Here is a 24,041-nt window from a genome sequence, read left to right as displayed (position 1 = left end):
AACAGGAGAAGCACAAAGAGCTAACAGGGCCTAAGGAAGCAAAGTTAGACACCACAAAGTTTCAGCAAAAAGCAGAAACTCCTGGCAGTGCAGTATCTGGTTTTGGCGGTATTTACGAGAGAAGTAACATCCTACGCTCAGCCTCCTTAAGTCATCTTCTGCTCTGCCCCAAGTAGCCCCATAACATCATCTGTCAGAAAAAAGCTCCTCAACCAGCCCCAAAAACTATCCCTCCAGGTAGGGGGGGTAGCTATCAAGATGGCCTCATATCCTTCCCTCACAAGCGGCCACCTTTTTCTGTCACAGCGGTAGCAAAACCTCTTCTGAGCTCAGTTCTTATATCTCTGCAGGGTCGCCCACTGACACCGTAGAAGACGTATCACTTAAAGCACTTAAAGTAGCTGATATCTAGGAGATTTAACTGTTGACTACTACTACAGTCCAGGAACATTTTCTGTGTAAATTCAGACGCAGTTAAAACAAACGAACAAAATAAAAGTCTTAACTGGACTTCTTGGAGCTTCTGGCATTTTACCCTTTAAGGAACCAAGGGTTTCCACCCCCCCAGTGCTCTCCCTCCCCACCCCAGGACGGTTCCTGAATAAAACTGCACACAAACGGTGACTGGCACTTTTACAAGAGCAGCCATCTCAAAGTCAGTGCTTTGCTAGTTCTTGAAGACACCCAGGCTCCAAAATCTCCTGATTTTTAATTAGGAAACTGTTCTGTAACTAGGCTCCTTTGACAAGAGCCTGCTTTGTCCCCAGCTTTCTGTGTGTCTCCATCTGAGCTCTGTGACCAAGGCAAGACTACACATCCCTCCATGTCACGGGGCCTGATCTATTCACGTCCTTCGAAGTCAGAAGCCCTAAACAGGGCCCATCACAAATTGACAGAAAGCCTCAGGAAAAACACATAAAAGAAGCTCGCTTCCGAAACATTTGGAAGTCCACTTTTGACACAAGTCCACCCTTGACAAATACTCGAGTAACCCCAAACGAACAACAAATTAAAAAATATACAAAGAAATGGTTGCTCAAAAGCCTTTCAGAACAAAAAGAAAGCCTTGCAGCATGATCTGAACCTTACTAAATTCTGCTGGATTGGCAAAAGGACTTAGAAGAGGACAGAAAAAAAAAAAAAAAAAAAAGTATTTTCCATCTCAGATTCCAACAATACTATGTAGCCAACAGCATTTTATAGATTTGCTTCTCAGTTTGTAAGTCACGTTGGTCATATCTTGCAACATGTACTGGCAGGATTCAGTGTTTTCCTACGAAAACCGGGGTGGCAGATGTTGACACCGATCCAGCAATGGTTTGCTCTCGAGCTGGATATTCTTTTTTAACCCTGAAAGTTCATCTGTGCCCTGCTAACGAGCCACAGATATTACAGCAAACAAAGTTTCCTATGTCGTTATTTTCGTGGTATATTGTATTAGCATAACATGAGCACGTCACTAAGTATATTGTTTATACACTATTAAATTAGTCAAAAATTAATGTAGCACAAGTACAGGGCTAGAATAACGGTAAGAGTGTTCCTTTATGAGTCACTGTCAAACTGGGGCAACTAAAGACTGTCTAAATTTTCAAGGTTTGTGTGTTTTAACAAAAAAAAAAAAAAACAGAAAGAACAACATTGTGGTATCTGCATTTATAAAAATCAAGAAAGCAAGGCAGAAATAAGGATTCCTTAATCCTTACAAAGTTGAAAACTCATTCCTTGAAGAAGCTGCTGCAGCAAGGCACCACCACGATGCTCCGAGGAGCCTGCTAAGACACTTCTTCAGCTACCTCGGTTACAGCTAAGAAGGGAGGAGTGGTCTCCGCAAAACTCCTTTTCCTGCAAAACAGCTCTGAGTCAACTTGTTTTGTGCCTCCAGAAGTGCTAAGCCGACTGCCTTGCTCCCACTGTGTTTTTCCGGGTAGGTAGGAGGAATCACGCCTCAGCGAAGCGCCGCGTAGAGAGGAGCAAAAGCGAAACCAAGCGAGGCGACATCCACTGACCAGCCTCCCCCAGGCACCCAGAAACCAGCTGCATCCACGGATTTCTCTTCCCCCCCTTCGCCAGAAGGAAACGTGACTTTTAATCCTACGGTGTCCCTTTAATAAACATCCCAAAGAAGACATTTTCCAGATAACCAAGGAATTTTTTACAGTGTTGACTTACCGAGCAGAGCACAGTAACCAGCTTATAACTGTTTGCACTGCGAGGCAGTACAGTGCAATGAGTTAATAATTTATCGCAGCACAGCTCCTGGCAACTGCCCATAATCAACTTTTCAAATTCTTCCCAGTTTTTAGAGGTTTTGCAAGAATACAGCATCCCTGGAGCTTCAGCCCTATCTTCACGTTTTCCAGCCGAGGTAAGAGCTTTGATCTTCCCCAACACCTGCTTTTCTCTCGGACCGTTTCAGGCTCAGAGCAAAGGTCATCATTTCATTTCAATAACCCGATTTAGCAGACAGGAATAACTAGAATATTTCTACCAAAGCAAGATGGTAACAACATTCTTTCAGAAAGCTGCAGCAGCACAGTTCTCAACCCCGTGTTTCCTTCCCCCTCTTCTCCCAGAAGGAAAAGGAACAAAGAAGACCAAGCTTCGCCCTCCACCCAAAACGTTGCAGACTTTTACTCAGACGTTCCCCAACCAACACATAAAAACCTTTTCCTCCCAGTTTCTATTACCAAGACGTACCCCACTACATAACTTCCAACAAAACCTAATTTATCAGTGAACAAACCCCTCTCAGCCAGAATGATCTAGATGTATGCTTCAGACAATTCATTTGGAAAACAAGCTTTTAATGGTTTAAAAATGGGGTACCCAGAGATCTCTTCACAACATGCTCTGTTCACTGAAGCTTTGGCTGCGGGCAATTGCCCTGTCCCAAAGAAAATTGTGCTAGTTCATCCTCCCCCTTATTTTTCAGCCCCATATTACGAAAAATCCCACAAAACGCCCGGCTCCACTGCTCCTAAATCAGTCCCAGCCTGCTTCAGCCAACGAGCCAGGCAGCTTTGCATGGCACGAGCCCTCATTTGCTAACGTGGCTGCTCTTAGCCGAAGCAGATAAGGCATTGCTCACCCGAACAGTTCAGACTGTGGATGGGAGGGGAGGGCAATAAAACACGGGGTAAAACCCATGGTACCACAGAGGGAAAAAAGAAGGTGGTACACCAAGCAGCGGGGAGGCAGCTGCAGGGGTAATCCCACAGCCTCAACCTCGGCACAACCATGCTAAGTTTGAAACAAATTAGCCTGGTGCAAGCTTGCAAGCGTACAAAAACACGTCTAGAGTTGAAATCCCAACTTTGGCTCAACCTGCTGCTGAGTCAAGAAGCTAAGGGCCGCAGCAGATGCCACCTTGCTGAAGGGGAGCTGTAAGGGTTTACCTCTGAGCAAAACTCGCTCTCTCCAAAGCTCCCTTCTGCGCTGCAGGGCACATCCATCCACCTGAAGCACCGCTGCGTGGGTTTAACGGGCCGTGCGGCGAAGCAACGAGGGTGGTTACGCCTGTAACCTGCAGTTCTGAGTAAAAACCAGCAGCTGGGGTCAGGCCCAAGCACATTTGACGTGCACGTCAGCCTGGGAAACACAAGCTGCAGCGACAGCAGCGAGCACTGGCATCACTTCCCCAGCCAGGCTGCAGGCACCGAGCGCGTCCACGACAGGCGGAGCCACAAGAGCTTCTCCAAACGCAGCAAAAATGAACTCACAAAACCTTCCTACTGATTTTTTTTTTTTTTTTTTTCCCAACAGGCTTGCAAGGGGACACGGGAGAAACCCAGCAGTTCACACCCACGTGCAGATCAGGATCAGTGACTTTACAAAGCCTGGCAGCACAAGCTAACAAAATCTTCCCTAAGTTCACCTGAAGACAGGGCACGTGTAAGAGAAGCTTTAAACATTGCAAACGCCAGAATCAATCCACAAAACACATCCTTTCTACTACAAGGCTTAGAAGCTATTGCATCTTTTCTGTAACTATCGCTGCTGTTTTTAACATGGAGTCCTTGTTCTGCAGCTTGGCAAAGGTTTCCTGACATTTGTTACTGTTGAGAATTATTTCTAGTCCATTGCCACCGAAGCACCATTTCACACAGCTCGTTTGAGGGATCATATTAAAAGACAATTAGCTTTTCACAACAACAAATGGTCAAATATTGTATTACCTAAAACATATATAATTACCAGAAGTGCACATTTAGGACATTTTTCTACCAATGGTAATTATCTTCTTGGTTTTCCTCAGGACACCCCCCCTCCTCCCCAGTCCGTTTGTACACGGTCTGAATTACTGGCTCTCTACATTGCAGCTCCATCAGACAAAATTTTACATCTCTTAGGTGCTTCAAAAGCAACTTTTTAGTGTTGTTTTTAGCTGATAGTGGAAGAAATACACTTTTCAAACTGAAAAGGTTCGGTATTTTTGAAAAAGCTGCAAGCTCTACCTACTTTCGGGTTCGCCTGCCTGCTGTTTCTCAACACAGAGAGTTTCATTTTCATTCATATGTCTAAACCACCTTTTGGAAAGAAAAAAAAGTCCCCAAACAGACACTTCCTCTCCGCAGTTCCTTCTTTTCTCTTTTTGAAATAAACAGAAGTATTTAAAACAAAAAAAAAAAAAGGCAGGATTCCACTCTCTGAATACCAGAGCAGAGAGAGCATCTGGAGAGCCCTGCTGAGCTCCCAGATCTCCACGAGCTGGCTTAGAGGTGCCTGTGGCCAGCAAAGCAAACTCTTGCCGTTTGTGTAGGTTTGCCACACGCCCTGCTCCACGGCACGTAAACGTTTAAATTATTTTCTTGATAGCTAAGTCCCTCGTTCAGCTCCCATGCTTATTTTACAGGCATTGTTACAATTTTTGACTAGCTACGGGGAGCACATAGTTTACAGAGGCTCTGGAGAGGGGGAAAAAAAAAAAACAGCACGGAACAGCAAACCTACCAAGAGCAAGGGGGTGGGTAACGTTAACAAACCACCTCCCACTGATATTCCTAGGCCAGATTCTGCCTTCAGCAGGCAACATCCAAGTCCTGGTGCCTTCAAGGTACGGCTTTCAGGAACGCTGTTCCTCAGAGGGTCTTCTGCTTGGAGAGACAACGTCCCCTAAAAACAAACCGTGCCATCACAGCCTTGGGAAACCGCTCGCTAGCTCCAAAACTATCTAGCGGGGCACACAGACAGAGGAGAAACCGAACAGCACCCTGGTCAGCTTGCTTTTAACTTGAAATTGAGTCTCGGTGGAAGAGCAGGTTAAACATTAATCCCCTGACAGTGGTCAGCCCTAGGTATCACAAGTCGTAACCGTAGTTTCACAATCGCACGTTGCTGTTTCTTTCCCCGGCTGCAATATAAAACTGAACAAACACTGCGATAACTGGGAACCAGGGAACAGCACAAGCGACTTGATACAACGCTTGTGAAAGCAAAGGAGCTTTCTCCCAACCTGCCGGTTTCACGAAGGGCCAAAACACCCCGTGAGAAACATCAGGAATTCTAGCAAAACACAGAGACTGCTGAAACTGTATGTGCAGCCACAGTATGTATTAATGTGCTCTTTTTCTTTCAAGAGCTGACGCAGTTTGCATGCAGCTCACCCCCCTTCTTCCATTCTGAAAAAGTCTCGTACGGCAAAACATTTCTACTGAGCTCACTTCAGAAGTCAAACCACCACCACGCAAGAAGACAAATTAGGTAAACGTGAAAGAAGCTCTCAAACGAAGTCAGGAGACAGTGCGTTAACAGTAACCACTCAAGAAGTGCAAAACATGCCCTTCAAAACACAAAAATATATGTATCCGGTATATTCAAGCAGAAATGTTGATGATTAGCTAAATATAGGGTGTTCTGGAAATAGCCTAAAACTAATTATAGAAGCAAACAGTGACATTCAATCCATCTAAAAGCAACTCTTTCCCACAGTTTCCAACCTATGTATTTGGGATCCTTATTCCTAGCACATTAGCTGAGCTGTACAAAATTTCTCCACGATACATGAAAAAAGGGTTGTGCATCCCGGTTTGAGAACTGAAGGCAGCTCGGAGGCTAACAAAATGGGCATCGTCTCCACATTAAGATCCTCACCCAACCCAAAGTCAGCCCTGAGCCAAGGTGAGCGATCTCCTTCAGGCCAGATAAAGGACCGCACAATCCATCCCTAAAGGCAGCTGTGAGGTATTTAAGGCCTAAAACACATCCAGGTAAGCATGCATAAGCTTCAGTCCCTATCTAATGGGATCCCGTTAGCACGCAGACTGCCACAGCCGGGGGCTTTGCCCGAAGCCAGGCCCATACTGAAGAACAAACCATTTTTACCCCTGCAGAGCTCAGCCCCTTCGTGTCAGGGGAGGGAGAAAGTCTGGAGCATTTCACATCGCTGCTGCAGACTTCTGATAAGCAAAAGACCTCCGATTTCAGTACGTATAGTCTCTCAAACGCTTTATCTGGGAAGGACCGTTTAAATAAGATTTAAGAAGGCAAATAATCTCTAAAGCACATCAGTGGCATTAAGAGGATAAGGAGGGTAAATCACTGGGGTATCGCCGCTAAGTTTCAGCACTCACAGAGCGGGGCATAACCAGGTCTGGAAGCATGAACTCCACCTCCTGCCACTCCTCTACTGAATCACTCCAGAGGAAAGTTCTTATTGCTCTTCGCACACCCAACAAAACTCAAGAGAGTTACCAAAACTGTCAGCAAAACCAACAAAATCTGCCAGGGAAATCCCAGAAACTTTTAGTAACGCTTGCAAGAAGTGAAAGCTGTTTTGGAGATCAAAGCTTCTTATCTGATACAAGGGTAAATCCTGAATTTATGTTACAGAGCTTTTGCTAGCAGCTCACCTAGCACAGGTCGACTGTAGTCCCCACCCTTGAACACAGCTCTGCTGAAAAGAAAGAGAAAGGCATAGATACCCCTCGTGCATTTTTCTCAAGCACACAAGTGTCCGAAGAGGAAAGCACAACACCACCGAAGCATGAGTTTGTACCAATACTGAAACATCAGGCTATACTAGGCCAGCAACATTCTCAAAATCTGTGCTTTTTTTTTTTTTCCCTTCTCTTCTCTTGTTTGAGTGCCAAGATCATGGACTTGGCAATTCTATTAGTCAGCGGATGAAAAAAAAAAAAAAAAAAAAAAGAAAAAAAAAGAGCACATTAGAAAACAGGCATTTCTGTAAAAGCATGGGCCTGGAAATAACGTCCAAGCTAATTGGCATCTTATGATACCACTCCCATGGCTCATCTCTCATCAGCCACAAATCCAATCCAAATAGAAAGATCCCTGCCTAAGGGAGGGGGGTGAGGGAGAGAAAAGGAGTTTCTTCTTTTTTTTTTTTTTTCTCCTGAGACAGAAACAAACGTAGTCCTGGCGTAGCCCTCGCCCGGCAGCAGAGGACAGCCTGAACATGGCAGCCTTGCCTTCAAAGAGGAACTGCTCCTCCGCGAAGCCCTGCTCAAGGGAAAGCAGCGGCAGCTCCTTACCCTTTCGCACAGAAAATAAGCGCTGCCCAAGATAAGCAGCTGGGGCTTGGGAGCCGACTTAGGGCTGGATAGCTGAAACGTCGAGGCTGGCTGTCTTGATGGGGTCCGGGACACAAAAAAATAAAAAAAATAATAATAAAAAAAAAAAAGAAGCAGAGGAAAGAGGTAAGGAAAGGGAGGCTCACGCTCTGTCGGCTTTGAGCGCGGCAGACGGTTGTTACCTCAGTCCTAAGGTCCGAAAATAAAACTCATGATGAAAAAAAAGGGAGATGCAAAGCTGTTACAGAATTCTTCAGTAAGAAGCTTCTACCTCCTACTGAAAACATTTTTTTTCCCAAGCAGTCCCTCTGTAGCTTTATCGTTTCCTCCGTGGATTTGTCAGAGCGAAACAATGCACCAAGAAAATTCCCAAAGGCCTTACAAAAAAAAAAAAAAAAAAAAAAAGTTTCTTTACGACAGAAAAAAAAATGCAAAACGTAAAATCAAAAGACAGTGACAACACACCATACGGTAAGGTGCAGAAGGAAGATAGAGGCGGTGGCTGGGAAGGGCTGCCGATAAGAGGCTCTCACCCCGAGCATGACCGCTTCATGGGCGCTCTCTCCCTCCCTCCCCTGTCACCAGTCACAGCATTAAGCAAGCCTCCATTACGCTGTCAGATACGGGCTGCGGGCAGCAAACGAAACGGGGAAGTATCCCCCCTCTGCCTACCAGTTTGAGCCTCCTGGCACTGCGTTTCCAGAAGATGTTTGGCTTCGTTTCTCAACTGAGAGGCTGAAACACGGGGTCCGAAGTTACCTGCGCGACCCACGCTCCTACAGATCTTAGCGTCCATTTCTGCTCAGCTGCCAACAAGGTGGGAACACTCCTTCGTCCACAAGACTCCAGAAGTACATAATTAAAGAGTACCAAGGTGTTTTTCCTCCACTGAAAGCTGAAAAGTAACTCGGCGCAGCACAACCGCCTCGGGGACTTTCCCGTTCGCCTTCCACCACCGCTAACCCCATTTTTATACGTGCCCGGTCCCTCTGCCACAGGCGTGATCCCCATTATCATCACTTCCCAGTAATTCCCAGGGGAAAAGCGAGCACCTGCCCGTTTTTAGGGCTGGCAGGATTTAACCAGCTCTATTTAAGCAGCACTCAGAGGCTGCTTGGGCAGAAGCAGCGGGGCGTCGAGCGCAACCCACCTTCAGCCCCTCAGAGCCCCGTGTTGGGGCAGAGCAAAGGTGCTGGCAGACGAGGAGCTGCTAAAAAACCACCAACACTTCCCGAACTGCTGGAAAACACCGAAAAGGGACACGCACAACCACGGTCCCTCCCCAGCGCTCCCCTCCCTCCCCAGAGCCGCTTCTCCCCCGTCCCCTCCCTCCACGGAGCCCCCCCTGGCAGCGGGGAGCTCCCCCGGGCCCCCCTCGGCGGGGCTAGCAGCGCTCCCCGCGCCCAGCCCGGCACGTACCGGGCCGCCCCGCAGCTCCTCCGTGCACTTAAAATGGCTCCTGCCGAAAGGGGGGGAAGTGGTGCCCGGGCCCCGGCCGGTGACTCACCGCGGGGCCGGGCTGGGCTCGGCCCGGCTCAGCTCGGCTCGGCACGCCCCGGGCGGCGGCCGCCTCACGGCCGGGCTCGGCCCGCAGGTGGCGGCGACGACCCCGGGCTCCGGTGCCGGTGTGCCCCGCCGGGCAGGTGCGGCCTCGGTGCCCTGCTGGGTCCCCACATGTGTCCTGGCCCCAGGGCAAAGCCCTTTTTGGCACCTCAGCTCGCCCGTCCCTGTCCCCAAAGCCATGTCTTTGCCTCACGTCCTGCCTCAGCCACCCTCATGACGTACAAGATGTCCCACAGCCACTTCTGTTTGGCACCCACCACAGTGCTCACACTAAACCCCCAAAAAATATAACCTAGGGAGGACCCCAAATCACTCAGGGAGACACAGTCCCCACACCATTTTTCACCAATTCAGTGAGATCCGTGGCACCCACATCCCTCAGGCTTTTGAGAGCATCTCAGTGAACTTCCCACACGCTCCTCACTCCTGTAGCACCTCAGCACCTGGGGCTTGTGAGAATATCTCAGTGAATTTCCAGCATGCTCCTCATCTTCCTAACCCAAATGTGGTGCTAAATAAGCACCCGATCAACACAGTCCAGCCCCAAGCCACCCAACATGCAGAGGAAGGCAACTTGAGGGCTGTGGATGGGGCTTATAGATACAGTAAGCGCACGGGTCAGGACAGATTTCTTTTCCTCCTGCGCTGGTGGGAAGGGTAAGCACAAGCAGGGTTTGTAGGCTGGCAAGTGCATTCAACTTCCACTACAAAGCTAATTTCCAGAAGGACAGCGTCCAATGTGCCACTTCAGGACCACAAAGCGTGGGGATGGCATGGCACAGACCCCAAACCGTGCAGACAGGAAGGGGTAACCAGAGGAAAGAAGGCAGCTGAGGTGACTTTGCACACTTGTACCAAGACAGGCATAAAAGCCTTAAGCTGCCTCTAGCAATCAAATGGAAAAAAACTCCAAATATGAGTGAATGCTGCAGTAATTAAACACCCCCTAGTAATAATTAAACATCAGTCCAACAGGTGATTCACTGAGCAAAACTCATTGTCTTAGGGACATTAATATCTCCAACTACTGCACAGGTTCAGTAACTGAGAAGAAAATTCCAGTTTTACTTGCAATTAATTCAGTCCCTACGGTATCTTCACGGCACCCAAAGGTAAAAGTGGCTCCCAGTTTACTGTGTAAGGAACAGATACGCAGGTATTATTTTAATAAACATTTTTTATCCCATTACTTTGCAGCCTATTTTAGAGGAAGACTTGAAGAGAACAACAGCAAGCAGAGCAGCAGAAGCATTTTTGTTGTTTGTTTTTTTTTTCTTCTATGATTTACCAAGTAGTCACCACTTAAGTCACCACTCACGTAGCTTCACTACAGCTCTTTATCAAAATGTGTCTTCATTTGTATTTCTCGGGTGAAAAAAGAAACCACATGGAGGAAACACCACAACGTTATTTTAGTCACTGTATATTTTCCACCACTTCTGACAGATGCATTTTTCCCTCTCTCCAGCAGCTTCATTCTAATATAATCTTACTTCTGAAAGCGTTTGTTTCTAGCACTTTAAAATCATGGGGCTCTGAGGGGAGAAATCTGACCCAGCTGCTCAGAAGTTACAAGGACGCTAACACAGACATGGGGAGAGCACCATTTTAATTATTAAAGTAAGTCTAATAGTTATGTTTTACAGGGAAAGAAAAAAAAAAAGAAAAGAAAAGAAAAGAAAAGAAAAGAAAAGAAAAGAAAAGAAAAGAAAAGAAAAGAAAAGAAAAGAAAAGAAAAGAAAAGAAAAGAAAAGAAAAGAAAAGAAAAGAAAAGAAAAGAAAAGAAAAGAAAAGAAAAGAAAAGAAAAGAAAAGAAAAGAAAAGAAAAGAAAAGAAAAGAAAAGAAAAGAAAAAAGCAGGAGTCTTATCCAGGCAATCAACCAAATAGAAAAATCATTCAGAGTGATGTATGACCACAAACTATGCAAACATTTTGCTGCTTCTAGGCTAAATCTGGAAGCAATGTATATATTTTTAAAAGCTCACACAAAATGCAGAAATATTTAGCAAGAGATAACGCAGGTGGATGTTCATCCCTCGTACTGTATAAGGTTTTTTTCCGATTATGAGCCTGGCTCAGAGAAGTGACCTTGCCCATTGCTGTGATGAGTATCTCTATGAAATTCACACCCCCATTTGCCCCAAAGACATAGCTAGACACTGACCAACAGGGTGGCCAAAGCCAAATCAAACAGCTTTTCCCCTCCATCCCGGCTGCATGTTGCTCACACCGAGCTACTCCCCCCGCTGTTTCCCCGCGCAAATATTTGCGTAGCCGCGCAGCGAAGCGGGCGGGGGAACCAACCCGCCAAAAAAGTTAAGGCTGCACAAATAAATAAATACGGCGTGATCAAATTCTCAAGCTTTCGTTGGCCCCGGCTCCCACAGCCACACGTGCTGAAAGGGACTTCTTCAGGCTGAAGGGAAGACTCCAGCTAGCACCTCAACTCTCGCACCCTTCTCTCTCCTTATCTACACCAAGAAACTGTGCTGGTACTGCTCCAGCATTTTAGTGCTGTGGTCTCTCTGTCCCGGTAGTTGGGACTTGTGGACTGGCACCTCCCTCTGCAGCAGGTGCCACAAAAAACACAGAAACCCACAGCAGTTTCAGTCTAACGCTGCCAAATGCACAATGACCCAAATATTTACAGATGGAGAAATTGCATCAAGAGATTGCGAGGTAACTTGTTCCTATCCACAGATGTCAGATATATAAAAGTTCACTGTTCAGCAATTTCATCACAAATCAAAAGGAGAAAATCAGAACTCAGGGTTTTTGGATACCTAGAGCGCAGTCATCACAGCTATCGGTTCTCAATGTGCACTTTAAGGTATGGTTCAGTGATATTTTGGTACATGCTGAGCACAGAGCACAATGAATTTGAGAGGAAACACGCCACTGACTCACTGCAATGGTCACCTGAACTTTAGCTGAATTGTAGGAAATGGAAAGTGGTGGTAAATAAAGCATGTGTTGGACAGGCCAGTGTTCTCACAGGCTGGGAGGGAAGGTAACCTGGTCATCCTACGTCTGATCAGAAGCCTTCAGATAATAAATGCTGTCATCTTTCAAAATACACAAGAGTCTTTTGCAACCCTGTGGTCAGGAAACTCCAAGCCTCCAGAAATTTAAGCCCAAGTAGTAGAAGTGGTGAGGGAAATGCTTCAAATGCAATGGATTCACAACCAAGCACCGGAGAGCTTTAACCTCATCCATTTTATACCTCCAGGTTTGCATCCAGTGTTTCCTACTGAATGTGGCAAGACAGCTGCCTTCGCCAGCAGAACAGCAACATCCCACACAGCTGCAAACCCCTGACCTTGCACAGCCTTGCACAAACCCTTCTTGGATCACCTCTGAGGTATTCCTAGGTCACATCTCAGAGATGGCAAGCCTCAAGGACAACCTACTTGCACAGTCACTTTTCCTTGCCCTTTTAAGTTCGTGCTTTCCTCCTTTGGTTACAGGTTTGCCTCTGGTACGAAGCATTACCTTTCAGTATTTCTAAGAATGTGTTTTTAAGATGTGGCTATGCCCTCCTTTCTACTGATAAACAGACTCAGGAGGGGAAGAATTGCAAAAATCCAGGCAGTAAACACAGCTCTGACTCGAGATAGCTCCTGATCCCATCTCAGCCACAACTGCCACGCTCGAGCTTCTCTCTGACACTCCTCTACCAACCCTGACCGCACTTTTCTCTCCCCCCCATCCTCTCCCTGCTCTGGTTCGGGTCTACTTGGTACCCCTTAAACCTTCCAGTGACCTGCTTTGACACGTGAACGTGGCAGAAAGCTGACCGAGGTGGGTGGGGAGCATCAGCAGCTCTCTGTGCGGTTAGCGAGTTGAATCAGCTCTGAAAGGGCTGCGATGAGCGAGCACTGCCAGCAAAAGGCAGAGGACCTCCCTTTCGTGGGTGGTAGCGAAGCACCCTGCTAGGCTGGCTGAGCAATAGGGTTTTTCACCCTAAGAATCACAGGATTGCACATTGGCTGAAAAAAAAAAAAAAAAAGGAGGCGTGTTATCCAGGGGATGATCCAGGCAGGGAGGAGGGACAACCACACCACTTAAACCGGTGACTCTCAGACCGATCCAATTCTGTCTCACCATCCCTCCTCATGCCATTTGTGCATTTGTTTCGAAAAGGGCACTGGAAGTCATTTACCATCCTAAAAATACACCTGCCAATGGATTTGGTGGAAGTTACATGTTTAGACCCACAGATGAGACAATAAAACAAGGACATCAAAATAGAGAGGACAAATTTACAACCCTTACTACTTCTCTGAGTGGAATTCAGATCCCCAGAAATCATGAAGCAAAGAATGAAATCATGATCTGCAAATGCAGCCAGGAGAAATCGTTGTGCGTCATCTACTATTCTTATTAACCCCAGTCAGACAGACAAACAAGACAGTTACATCCTAAAACACAACTCACTTCTAATTTACCACTTCCCAGTCCTTCATTTGGGGATGCTAAAGTGATCCAGAAAGACCAATAGCCCTTTTAGCTTTAAATACTGTCTCTAGACTCTGTCCCATCATGGCCCATACGACAAAGAAGCCAACTGATGGAAAGACTTGAGAAATATATGGGCAGAGAAATGTGTTTTTGAAAATAACTGGGTAATTCCATCTGAATTTATTATTATTTTTTTAAATCTAGAAGAGCTTACTCCCTGAAAAAAACAGACAGGAATCGCAGTTTCAATCTACAGGTGGAAACAAGGTGGGAGACTCAAGGTGGTGCCGTTCTACTCAACACTCAAATGTAGTTATAGACCATAACAGCAATGCCATGTAATATACAGAACGCCTCACTAAGACTCCTCAATGCTAAATATTTGCAATAAATAAAGCCAAAATGACCTCATTTTTGCATGGTAATAATTACTGGCTGTCCCAAGAGGACCGCAAGGGCACAGAAGTGCCATGCTTTTATGCTGAATTCTCAGACAGTGTGCGTAACAGCTCTGGAAAATCTTGAAAAATTGACTTCAGGATTATACAAAGCTATACAATCCTGACTGCTAGATTCGTGGCATTCAAAAGGAAACGATCACCTGTGTATACAGCCGGCTTGAAAGGCAAGTATTAGGTCATCTACCTATTTCTATGGGTTTGCACTCACCTTGCTTTCAAGCAAATATGGGTTTCCTCCTATTGGGCTAGAAGGACAAAGAGGTGAGAGGATACTGAGCATGAAATGAGACTGGTAAAATTCAAAACCGTACAAATGAAAGAAAAAGTTCAATTTTCCAAAAAATAAGAAGCAGTATTTTCTGAAAGACAATACTGATTCTTGAAATAGATCAGTAGATCATCCCACAACTTGAGCTTCTGATCCCCTACTATTACACTCCTTTAGAGGTCTATTGCCTTAACAGGGTTGTTCTCTTTGCTCAGGAGTCCTTGCAAGGATAATTTATAAGAATACAAACCTCTTATCTACAACTATAAGATCCTGCAACTATTACAACTACAAGAGATGTTACTACGCCAATAACAGTAAACTTAGCCTTTGTTGTTGTTTTTTTCTTTTTTTTTTTTTCTCCTTTCTTACACCAAAATAAATAGTAATACAAAAAATAAAACCAAATATTTGCAAACATATGGTTCTGGACTAGATGAGCAAGGACTGGATGAGTTTGATACAATCAAACTGCGGCCTCTTAACTGGGACAGTCTGCAGCCCACTGAGGAGTCCTCATTAAAAAGCTATATTTTTTCTCTTCTCGAACTGTGAGTCACTCGTTACATTTTTGGATGTTGCAACACATTCATGAATAATAAACACACATTAGGAAAAAAAAAATCCGCCGTGAACACTGGATTTTTTTTTCACGTCTATATTTATCAGTAGAAAAATCAAATCAAGAATGAAGCTTCGAGCTGAAAAAAAAAGTTTCTATGCAAGGAATGTTGTTATTCACGGACAAAATATTCGGTGTAGCCTGAGACAGGCTCACAGATTGGCACAGAAGTTCGAGCAGGACGACGTTCGCATTACTATTATTGTTTGGCCTTTATACAGCCAGAGCGGCCAGGGGGAGGGATCGCCATGTTCCCCACCAAGCTCTCTCCTAAGGGAGAGCAGCCAGACACCGCCCTTTTGCTGGACAACTCCGGGCCCAATGCTGTGCTTTTGCAGCTGCCTTTATTTTATTTTTTTTTTTCCTCTTTTCTTTCATTTTTTTCTTTTTTAAAGGCTGGGGAGTTAGGCTGCGGAGACGGCGCAGCCCCAGAAAGTCAGCCGCGCTGCAGGAAATGGCTCTTGATACCTCGAACCAGCACCACGCAATTATTTATGCACATTTGTGTTTCAGACAATAACAGACGGCATCCAGCACATGCACACGTAGGGACAACATTTTCCACGGCTCCAGTCAGACGAAAAAACTGTTGGCTTCCCATCTGATTTTCGTCGTCCTTTTGGCCCCGCAGCCCCAGGCCGGCCATGCCGCCTACCTCACACGCTTGGGCGGGCTCCCGGTTCAGATGCAGGCCTCGTTTACAGAAAAAAAGGAAATCTTGATACACGTCGATTTTTAGAAGCTCCATAAATATGCCCAGATGAGAGCACAAGAGAGTATTTTGGCACCGCTCAGGTTACGAGCACAAAGGAAAGGAAAGTGTGTTTATTACCGCTTGTCCAGCTGCTCTAATTAGTGGGGAAAGATAAGAGGGCTAACTTGGAGAGGCAGGAGGAAAAAAAAACAAAACACCACCACCACAAGCAAAAAAAAAAAAAATTAATTAAAAATTAAGCTCGTTTAAATAAATACATTTTCCATTGCAGCTCATTCAGGTGGAGGGCTGGCTATTAAAGACCAGTTAGCCAGAAACATGAGCCGCTCACGCACTCGTTCAGGAAGCGATCGATACTTTTAGCGGCTGCCTTACCTGCCCAAATACATGGCCCATTAGTCAACTGATGCATACATGAATCATGGAGAAGAGACAAGGGGAAAAAAAAAAAAGGAGATTACAGGAAAGAAAAAGGGGGAGTATCAGGGGGCTTGGGCTACAGATAAGGGGGACTGACAGCTGGAAGGACAACCCCGTGATCTCGTGGCTAAATTTCAAGCTGCTTGCACAAACACAAGCCGTGTCTCCACGCTGATCTTTGTCCTGGTGAGCTGTCCTAAAAGAAATCACAGATTACAGTCCTGTGGATCTCTCTAAGACACCAAATCTTCACCTCTTTTGGTCCTTTGCCCATAAACATGAGGTGCGACAAGCAGATGTATCCTAGAAGACACTACTGCATGCATACACCTAGGCCTAGCTTCAAAGAAAATTGCTGTCCCCACTAAGTGTTTTCCAAAAGCCTCACAGGAATCATCTGTCTTTACCCTGTGGTTCAGGGGGCCACGAAAACAACATCAGGCACCAGAGGCTAAGAGAACAAGAGGATATTACAGCAGGCATGATTTCATACATGGCATTTTTCTCCTGCTTTCCACTAACCGAGGTAATTTACTTAATGGAGGGAGCTCAGCAGTCTCCTTGAGCAGCCTGTCATTTCCCCAAGACTTAGAAAACACTTAGTATCCTCCATGCTCCGTCCAAAGCACTATACAATCACTATGTATACATTAGTGATTATTATTTTAGTCCGATACTGGAAATTCAGCATCTCTGTGTTCACGTTTCACCTTAGAACCCATTTTGTCCTTCACTTACGGAGGGCTCCCCTGCTTTGAGGAAAAAAAAGCTGGAGCTAGCCACACTGGAAAGATTTTAACTCCCTCTCCCATCAAGGGACTGGTGAGACCTACATTAGACAGCAGAGCACTCAGATCCTAGGCTGGTAGCCTAAATGCAAAGTTTCATCCACTGCTTTCCTGTGCCCAACTTCATTTCTTGAACTCTCACTTCCAGTGTTCCCCTTTTTAGACACTTTAGTAATGTTTTCCAGCTTTGAGAATCAGACAGAAAGACACCAATTGCGACTATGGTCACAGAAACCTTCCCAGATTTCAACCACTAGTGAAGAGTAGCAGACTAATTTAATTTTAATATTCCAAGTAATTAAAAGAGCTTTTCTTGAGGCAGTCGATGATCTCACTCAGGAAAGGGAAAGGGTAAAGAAAATGACTTTTTCTGTATTATTTTTGTTTTAGATTAATTGCACATCCCCAGGCCTGTTGAACATTTGCTGCTTTGTACAAGTTCGGAGCAGCTTTCTCTCTGCTACGCTGTTCTACAAGAAAACTAACTGCCCTAAACAAGCTCTAAACAAACATCCTTTAATTCCTTTATTGCTAATCCTTAATTGCTTGCAGCAGACCGATGCTTTCCCAAATGAAAATCCCAAATGAAGAAAGCAGATCCCAAACACCCTACATCTAAGAGAGTTTGACCCCAGGGTTTGACTCCGCCTTCTGAAAACACAGCGATTTTCACCCAGACTAGTCAAGAAAGAGCCATTATTCAGCGAGTGTTTGTTTTCAGAGCTACACGTGTATATCGTATGTGCACATTTTGGCAGCAGTCAGATCTGGAGGGACAGGAATTATGAAACAAAATTATACAACACATTGGAAAATTCACTTGTACCATGAAATGTCAACTAGCAGCCCACGTAGCAAACAGGAAAAACACCACCAGGCCCAACGCCTCCTACTGCAAAGCCATCGGTGTCATCAAACGATTCACATTTACATTTTTTTCAGGTGAAATTGTAGCTGGATGCCTGCAGGTGTTGCGATGGGATGCCACTGGGCGAGGAGGGGCTGGGGCCATTACAGATCTGCAGGGCAAAAATACTACAGTGAAGACCTTTTAATCTAAATAGACAAAACAAAATAGAAGAGGGGGGGAAAGTACATACAATCACGGAGTGGTTGTCCTGACTCAAGGATTGTTTTCCTCCACGCTTCTCTATTCTGCGATGCGTCTGTGTGTGTGCGTGGGGGGTGTTGATAATACAATCTGTAAATATATTGCCTTTTCCTTGCTAGTTCCACTTAGCTACAGAAAATTATAACCAGGCTCTCACCGCTTCACACATCAGCCTTCCACCCTGCAGAACATCAATATTGGCACAACCACACAAGCTTTAAAAAAAAAAAAGGCAATGACACTTACTAATCCAAGGCCATTCCCCTTACCCTTATATCCAAAATAGCATAGTCAGAAAACGCTGTGAAGTCAGTTTTCCTCATTGTTTTTTGGGTGCCAGTATTTGTGGATGAGAAGACTTGTGGTAGGTGAGGTTTATTCCATGAATGGAGAAGATGAGAGGGTCCCACTCATGACTTCATTAGATGCTGCATTCGAAATATCCCCTAAGTCAAGTTACTGAATTTTATAGGAAAGGTCAAAATACAAGATGAAATCCTCTCTTTCAAGTTGGACTAGTAAAGGTGTGTTTCTATGCAAACGTTGTCAACCCTCAGTCCAAGAGAGGCTTGAGAGAATAAAGCCAAAACTAAACCATACCTGAAGAGTAACACACTTAAGATAATGTCAATATGCGATTATAAAGCAAACAGAGAAATAAGCAGAACATAGCTATGGTAGAGGTAAATATACCACTACAAACTGATTAACATCTTTAGCCCTGAGCATCAAGATTTTTTTCCAGCTTATTAAATAGGTTGTACATATAGATATTATTTATATACACACACAGTATATGGCTGTATATAACCCAGAGTACTGGGAAGCCATATGCAGAAAGAAAACACTGCAAAGGAATTATAACGAGGTCTGACGAACACCCCTCAGTTAATCTGAAACCCCACAGTTGGCCACCTTTAGCTTCTCTGTTTCACTCTCTTTACATCTTGGTGCACTCAGTCTTGTTATGAAGCTCCTTTCAGACGTCATCCGACATCACCCACACGATCTTCTCTGTTTGGCTCTGAGCAGAGCAGAAACTTCTGCAAGGTGTGCCTGGACAAGCCCCCAAAAGTTATCTTCTGGTGATCCATCACTTTCATTTTTTGTTTAATCGACGAAGGTACAGAGATTTAGAAACCTCTGGGAAAAAAATATCCCATCACTAATGAGATAAAATGGATCTGGTGGCAGGTTACTTAATTTCCTCTCCCACACCCCTTGTGACTGAAAATGATACCTGCACAGAACAGCCATTCTTGCAGCCCCAGCTAAGACAACAAACAGGTCACTTCACCTGTGTTGAAGGGACTTTGTTGCCCCAGTTTCCCCACTGTCTTCCTCTTGGGTCTGACCACCAGCACTGGACCCCAAGTTAACAACCACAATTGGCTCCTGCAGCATTCATCAGGTTCTTCCCCCCCATCTGGAAACCACAGCAAAGCGAGCCCTGTGGACCAACTAAAAGGACTCGGGAGATGTTGAGCTTGAGCTCTTGGACATTCATACCTAACTGGAACACTCTAGTGCTTCACTGATTGCAATCCCTGACTTAGGAAATCTGATCATTCACCTACTTCATGAAAAAAAATGCCTATCCATGCTTAAGGTGTCCTCAAAACAACACCATGCGTATATCGTAACATTTAGGGGAGAGGAAAGGAGAGGAAAAGAAATCTACCTACATATGACTGTTCTGCAGTGTTATTTGGTAGCAGCATTCAGATTTGTGTCTGTATTCCTCCTGCTTAGTAAAAGCTAACATTTTGTTCTTGAAAAGGACTCTTCCCCCCAAATCCTTACACTACGGGTAATGAAGTCCATTCAGCCTTCTTCTGCACACAGTGACCCAGCTCCCAGATATTCTGTAGCAGTTCAGATTATCTCTGTTTTATCAGCAGGGCTATTCACAGTTTCTTCTGTATCTCATTTCTCTGGCTCACGTCCTGCCAGTTAGAAGGAGAAAACTACTCTGGATCTACCTTAATCTACTTCCTTCCCTTCCTAAATTGATTTACCCAGTTTTTGTTCATTCTCAGCATTAGTCACTATTCCTTGTGCATCTGAACATCCAAGATATATTTCAGAATAAAGAAGATAGCAGTGGCTCCACACAGCAAAAGCATGGAGACGCCTGACTTCAAGCTGCGACCACATTCCAGCCAGAAACCACAGAGAGCTGTAATGTACTTATCTGCATTTCTGGTACTGGTTAGCAGTGCCTTTTTCTAGCAGATAAAACAAGCAATCCCAAGAAAGGGCATTCCCCAGAATGACCAAAAGACAAAAAAAAACACCACAGGTTTTTATTTCTACTTGTCTTCAGTTTACTAAAAAAATAAAGGAATATGGTAATATGATTTAGAAACATGACTGGATAAGAAAGAAGGAGCACACATCCAAAGGAGTGCCAGTTACAGTGTTCGTAAAGCCACCTTTTCCTAGCAGCCACCCGGTTTCTTTAACACAGCCCGCAGATTCAGTATTGTTCCTAATATTTCCCTTTTAGAATAGCTTCCTTTGCTAAAGCACTGCATTTGCACTTGCAGAATGACTGCAACACAAAAGAACCAGAACTACGTACCTTCACCCTCAAACCACCCCTGCACAAACACTTGTGGCTGTTGAAACACCCGTACCACTACTGCTCAGTTTGATAATAAAATATGCAGAATAGAAAGTTAAATCTGAACATACATGACAGATCATTTTACACCTCAAAAACAAACTAAGTTTTTACATGCCTGTCCACTACACGTCATAAACAAAAAGCTCCAAAGAACTAAGCAGTCTCTAACAATATTTAATGTTGCTCAACTTCTTGTCAACAATATAGAGATAAGAGAAGGGAGAATACATAAACCCTACAGGATTAGAGAATTCAGAAAGTAACATGCTCAACAGGTGCTGAGACAAATACATAGGACCTGGAACCTAGTTTGAGTCTTAAAACATACAAAGCATGTATCACTATATATCCATAAAGGCAATTAATTCCTTGTATAAGTACCTTTTTTTTTTTTTTCCTTCAGGAAAGCATTAAACAAGTAGTTTAAAGCTAACATACAGATTTAGTGAAAGAAAAAAAAAAAAACAAAAAAAACTCCTTAAAGAAAGATGAGGGGCTAATACAATAACAGCTGCTCATACGATTTGACCTTTTCCAGCTGTCAGTCACACAGTAATGACAGAAGTGACAGACCACAAACTTGCATTTCTGATGAAGCTTTTATTTCTGAGGGAGAAAATACAACACCTGCAAAAGTTAATGTCTTCTCAAAAATAAAATAAAATAGGAAGACCTCTTAAGCAAACAACACTCTCTCCCCCCCCCAAAGCATGCTATGCAATAATTTACCTAGGACATGGTACATAATATGATGCAATCATACTCACTCCGAAAGAAAATCAACGATAAAAATATACCAGTGAATTTGATCACCAGAAATGAAAAACATTTCACATCAATAGAAGTGTCCTGGATAATTTTCACAAATGGTCATTGGTGAAGAAAAATAAAATAAAAAAAAAAGTACAGTTCTGGCTCTCAACATCTTGCCTGCAGTATATTTATGGTCAGAAGCCAGATCATTCCTTCATTAAAAGAATACCTCTGTAACAGCAGCAAAGTTTCACTACCATGTAATATTAATATTCGAAAACTGAATTTAAAAAGTCTTAGTAATTGTGTTGTTTTTTTCTACTACTTCCACTAAGACACCACCAACTTCCTCAGCCCACCCCCCAGCAGCATCTCAGTGTATTTACCAGAACCTACGTCAGCTTTGGCTCCTAAATTCCTCAGCCCACTGCAACTAACACAAATTAACCGTTTAAACCACGTAGGTAAAACGGATTGTTTTGGCAGAAATAGAAGGATCCCCACAGTGATCTGGCCAGTCTGGCAGGAGTGAGTGACTGAAGACAGCAGTGGCCCCTGCAGCTATGGCAGTGCTGGGTCACCACAGTAAATGGCATCTTGACTATGAGTCCCATACTTCGTATTTAGGCCTCAGCCTTGTTCCCCTCTGTGCAAACCCTCAGCAAGAGTGATGGTGGCCATGGTGAAGAAGTTAGTGCCTTTTCCTGCCCAACATCAACTTAGAAGACAACTGTCTCCAGCGGAGACCCACACTGACTATATGTCAGCCATTTTGTCTGGTGGTGCTGTCCCATTTCACGATGTTTCTCTCCTGCAGGGGAAGAGCAAGCAGAAGAGCTGTACAAGAGCTGACTGAAAGCCAATTTGCAACAACATCATATTTCGGAGGCAACATTTCTGTCTGGAGAAGGTACTGCTGAAGTGTCTACAGGCTGGATTTGCTTCTGGAGCTCTGTAGCGGCTTCACTTCTGTTGCGCTCGTCTACCAGCGACGATTGTGATCGCCACACTTCATTATCAGTGCTCCTACAGCGGTATATGAATGCTTAGTACTGTCTCTATCCATTTTCTGGCTAGTTTTGCTGTCCTTTTACCCACAGTGCCCCTTCCTCTGTCATATATCTTTAAAAAAAAAAAAAACAAAAAAAAACCACAGCAAATCCTATGCCACAGGGTAGCATAACCTTAGCGCCTCTTCAGTAATTTAAACTGTTGACAAAGTGGGCTCTTTCGGTTTCCTGCAAAACAGATGCATCTGCTGTCATTCTCGTGATCAACATTGAAAGACCTTGCCATTGCTCACCGAATTTCCACACTTACACAGCATCTCTTAACAAAAAATAAAGAACAAAGAACAGATGCCTGGATGCTATCCAATCCCCCTTGCCAAAAAAATGTCCCCGAAGATCTGCAGCAGGGTGCAGAATCCTGTAACTTTCCCACCAGCGCTTCCACTTCTCAAGGCAGAAAACCGAACTTCTTGTGACTACCTCCAAATACCCCAAGCATGCCCCCAAAATAACCAATGCATGATTAATGCATGAGCTTCTTAAAATGACAAAGCAGCAGCTTCTCTCCGAGCAGCACCAGATGTTGAAAGGGAAGCTGCAGCAGCAGCAGCTACCTTGTGAGCAACTTTCAACCAGGACTCGGCATGCTGAGTTTCCTACTTGAATACATTAGGCATAAACGAGTTGCAGAACAAGGTCAAGCAAATTGAAACACCTCATTAAATTTCATCAATGCCTGTATGACCAGGTACTTGAGATACTAACTGCTTAATGTCACTATGATATTAATGGAGGAAAGAGACAAGAATATCAGTGCGCAGAATACGCAGGTGAATCTGAAATAGTCCATTTTAAGAACAAAAAAAGAAATAACAATATATGTGTAAAAACAAAGCAAGGAAATCAAACTAATCCTATGGAGCAGGCAGAATTGTCTTCACTGGCCACAGATGTACCAGATGATAGACGGAGCGGGAAGTCCACACGTGACAGCAACAGAATAACACATTTAATAAAAACACCAAACTTTTAACTACCTTGATTACAGTTATATGCAGCACTGATGAAGGGAGGAAAAAATAAACCTTGCAAACAACTCAGTCCTACTACTATTCCTTTTTAATTTGGTTATCTGGGTGCGTAATTATCCCACAAGCACACAGTTTGTGCTTCTAGGTATACAGATTATATAGTTATGCATCTTGCCTCTTTATAAATTTTATATTCAGATTTGATATCCCCTTCAGACCGACATAAATCACTTAACAATAAGACGTCAAGAGATAGCAAACTGTAACCCATGAATACACTTTCAAAACAGGCACCACATGGTGATACTCATAATCATCTCCATAATGACCCAATTTATAACAAACTACTGGAATAATACAGTAGGATTCAAAATTTACTTTTGATGCTTTGGTTGCCGTTTTCCAAGAAGGAATTTATGAAATAACCTAATTAGAACTCTAAACTGAAAACTTCCAACCTTATTTGCACTTTATTAGTGAATTAGGTTCTGTATATACTCAAAGCCAATAGGGCATAATCATTAACTTCAATGAACGTAGCAATAGGCGCAAGAGCCAAACCCTAGAAGACTGTATTCATATTCTTTTCCCAAACACACACATCTCAGTACAGCAGCTGAGGAAAATGTTTTAGAAATCACATTTGAGACAAGCACTTTGGTGCTTAAGTATATCC

General features: G+C 44.2%; 1 protein-coding gene across 3 annotated transcripts in view; it reads right to left on the bottom strand.

Moving 5' to 3' along the window:
- ELF1 (E74 like ETS transcription factor 1) overlaps positions 1-24,041 on the bottom strand; it is a 74,306-nt gene that overhangs the window by 43,823 nt on the left and 6,442 nt on the right. Inside the window, exon 1 of one of the 3 annotated variants that reach the window (XM_084306370.1) lies at positions 8,952-9,012. The exons of 1 other annotated variant lie outside the window; for it this stretch is intronic. The gene's annotated coding sequence lies outside the window, so the exon portion shown is untranslated. Of the gene's footprint in view, positions 1-7,714; positions 7,846-8,951; positions 9,013-24,041 lie in introns of those variants that run through there. One more of the 3 variants, XM_084306372.1, reaches the window with a different exon arrangement.

The sequence above is a fragment of the Netta rufina genome (genome assembly GCF_964035555.1).
Source record: "Netta rufina genome assembly, chromosome: 1".
Taxonomy (NCBI): Eukaryota; Metazoa; Chordata; class Aves; order Anseriformes; family Anatidae; genus Netta; species Netta rufina.
Note: the sequence above shows the minus strand (reverse complement) of the source record. Positions and strands in the feature narration are given on the sequence as shown.